Source organism: Macrotis lagotis, chromosome 1 (genome assembly GCF_037893015.1).
Source record: "Macrotis lagotis isolate mMagLag1 chromosome 1, bilby.v1.9.chrom.fasta, whole genome shotgun sequence".
In the NCBI taxonomy this organism is placed as follows: domain Eukaryota; kingdom Metazoa; phylum Chordata; class Mammalia; order Peramelemorphia; family Peramelidae; genus Macrotis; species Macrotis lagotis.
In genome coordinates, this window is record NC_133658.1 from 770,848,642 (window position 1) to 770,852,242 (window position 3,601).

General features: G+C 37.9%; 1 pseudogene; it reads right to left on the reverse strand.

Annotated features, from left to right (window-relative positions):
• Positions 1-838: 838 nt before the first annotated feature.
• LOC141506851 (TLC domain-containing protein 3A pseudogene) lies at positions 839-1,615 on the reverse strand (annotated as a pseudogene).
• Between the last annotated feature and the right edge of the window lie 1,986 nt (positions 1,616-3,601).

The following is a 3,601-nucleotide window of genomic DNA, read 5'->3' on the forward strand; positions in this document are numbered from 1 at the left end:
TCAGCTAGAGAAGAATGTAACCCATAGACTGGGGAGCATTTACAGTCCTTATGTTTTACTAGATTTCAAACAATTCTCTGCATAGGGACAGAGAACAGTCTGATGCAAGGGAGGAGGCAGAGGAGAGAGTGATTTACCAGTTAAGGATCCTGATTTCCCTAACTCGCAAAGTTGGCAGTCCTGTAAAAATTGCTGGCTCCTTGGTCATATTGTACTTCATCCCAGCCCAGGGGATGGTGGGACATTAGTGTTAAAACATTGGCATCAGGGTAAAGAGTAAAGGGAAATGGGGGCATTTGAGGCTTCGAATGGCAGCCAAGGAAAGGGGGAAAAATTGCATCCTCAGTTCTTATGACCCTTCATTCCCAGAATGTACACAGGGAATCAGCAAAATGCTGCTCCTTGGTCAAGGGAGGTGAGCAGAAGGATATGTAAAAGTTAAACTGTTAATTTGGCCTGCCCTTAACCTGGCAGAGGCCATTGCATCACCAGACCTATTTGTCTTTTCTCCCCAGAACTTCTGTGGCTTCTCTTGAACAGTTCTTTGAGATTAGACTCCAGCAATGTCCTCAGTGCTAACAACTATCTGGTGATTGGTGGCTACCATGCCAGATTGCTTAGTTACACACACAACACATCATACTGTCATTGTTACCCATGAGAATGTGTTTTCTGTAAAAAGGCAGAGTAGGAAGGAAATGTCTGTTCCTTTTAAAACCCCAAACCATTCACCTACCTATTGCCTCCCACAAAACAGACCATCCAGAGCCCAAATAGTTCCATGGAATATAGAGGAGATGGGTAGTGTAGGAGGATACAACCTCCTTTGACTGATGTGGGTCATAGACTCCATTAACTGGCCTTTTTGATCTGGGAAGTGTCAAACATCTGGATTGCCTTCTTGCAGAGCAGAGCAAACCAGTAGAGCTGGGGCATGATGAGGAGGCTATTGATGACATTGCAATAGATGGGTATGTGGAAAGGTGTCTGCAGTAACCTCAGCCCCTTCTTTTGGCTATAGGACCAGTACATAAAGGGGAAAATGAGGATGCAGAAGCACAAGAAGGTCCCCAGGGTCAGTATTCCATTCACTTTGTACAAAAACGTGTGCTGCTTCTTCAGCAGAATCAGAATTCTGCCCAGTGATACAAATGGGGTGCTGAATTCTGCTGCAAAGATACAGCCTACAAAGAAGTCACCACGTTCTCCCCTTAGTACCTGAGCAATGGGTACAAGAACGGTCAGAATGAAAATTTGGTGCATGAGCATGAGGTGATCATGCTTGAGGAAGTTCTTAAAAATGGTGAAAGTGTGTTTCTTATCCTCACCTCTGTTTTGGCACCAGTAGCAAATGTACATAGCACCTAGGTCGTAGGTCATATATGGAATCAAAACCCATATATATTCTTGAGAAAGCCAGTGCCTACAGGTGACATTGTCGCAGGTCCACAGGATGAGGAGCCCGCACCGCCTGGATGGAGGACGTGAGCCTGCTGCTGAAGGTCAGGCAGTCGTTCAGGGGCCATCGGGGCAGCGCCCGGCGCAGCCCCCAGACACAGAGCCCGAAGAAGCCGGGGAAGAAGAGCGCGGCGCAGGCCGCCAGCAGCAGCAGCATTGGCGCGGTGGGGCCCCGGCCGCTACAAAGCACTCTTTACACAAATAAAATCAAACATCAACCTCTCATGGATAGGTCGGGCTACTATAATAAAAATGATAATTCTACCAAAACTCTACTACTTCTTTAGTGCCCTGCCAATCAAATTTCAAAAAATTACTTTAATGTGATAGAAAAAAGTAAATAAATTCATAAGGAGAAATAAAAAGTCAAGAATTTCCAGAGATTCAATGAAAAAAAGTGCAAAAGAAGGTGGCTTAGCCTTAAAATATATAAAAATTATATTATGAAACATCAGTCATCAAAAATCTCTGGTGATGGCTAAGAAATAGGGTGATGGATCAGTGGAATAGATCAGGTGCAATAGCAGGAAATAATTATAGTAATCTGCTGATCGATAAACCAAAAAAGTCCACCTATTGGGACAAAAATTCTATCTTCTATAAAAACTGTTGGGAAAATTGGAAGTAAGTATGGAAGAAACTTGGATTAGACCACACCTCACACCCTATACCAAGATAAGATCAAAATCGGTAAAGGATTTACACTTAAAAAACAATATTATAAGAGAATTAGAAGATCAAGGAGTACTTTACGTATCATATCTATGGAAAGTGACACAGTTTATGATCAAGGAAGAGATGGAGAACATCATTAAAAACAAACTTGATAATTTTGATTACATTAAGTGAAAAACTTTTTGCACAGACAAAACCAGTCTAAAGTCATGTATCACTTACATTTTTGTATGCTGTCTCATTATTGTCTTTGTCAGGAATGAAATCATTAATTTTTGTCTATAATTTGTTGTTTGATCCACTACTTCATTAAAATGAGTTTATTTAGTGTCCAATGACATTCAGGTTTCTCTAAATAGTAAGACTGAATGGTAAGTATCTGCTATTTCTGTCTTTCTGCATTTGATTATGAGATTTTTCTGCCCAATTTTTGGGTATAAAATTATATTTTGCATATAAAAGTATAAAGTATAAAAAGTATATTTCTTTCTATGTCCATTTTTTGCAAAGTTCTATCATATCTATGTTTTCTAACATTCTATTTACCTCCTTAACTTCCTTATTGTTTATTTTATCATTAGATTTATCAAATTTTGAGAGAGGGATATTAATGTCTTCCACCAGTAGAGTTTTGCTGTCTATGTCATCCTGTAATTCAATGCATTAATCCAATTTCAGACAAAAATAAGTTGAATGAATAGGTAATGAGCTATTAAAAAGTTTCCATTGTCAGATTCATTTACAAGTAAATATGATCAAACTTTTAATAAACAATTAATTCCAATACTATGAAAACTTTTTGGAAAACTAGATGGAGGAATTCTACTAGATTCCTTTTATGACACTTATATGGTTCTGACCCAAACCAGGAATATCCAAAATTCAGAAAGAAAATTATAGACCATTTCACAAGCAAAAATTTTGAATAAAATATTAGCAAAGACATTACAGTAATTTTTCCTGAGGATTATTCACTATAGCTAGGCAGGATTAATGCAAGAACACAAGATTGGTTTAGAATTAGAAAAACTATGAAGATAATTGACAATATCAATAGCAAAAAAGCAACAGAAATCACAATTACATAAAAAATCCTGAAAAAAGTTTTTTTTGTTTTAAGAAAGACTTTATTTTGAATTTTAAATTTTTTCCCTTATATTTGCCCCCCCACACAGAGAAGGAAGTCAGTTAGTCTTTATTTTGTTTCCTTGGGATACAATGATCTAAGGTGAATGTGATGATAGAGAGATCATATCCTTAGGAAAGAAAAATAAAGCATAAAGATAGCAAAATTACACAATAAGATATAAAGGTTATATTCTTTGGTCACCAAAATGATTTTTTTCTGGATCCAGATAGTATTCTCCATTGCAGATATCCCAAAACTGTGCCTGATTATTGCACTGATGGAATGAGCAAGTCCATTAAAATTGATTATTACCCCCCCATGTTGCTGTTAAGGTGAAAA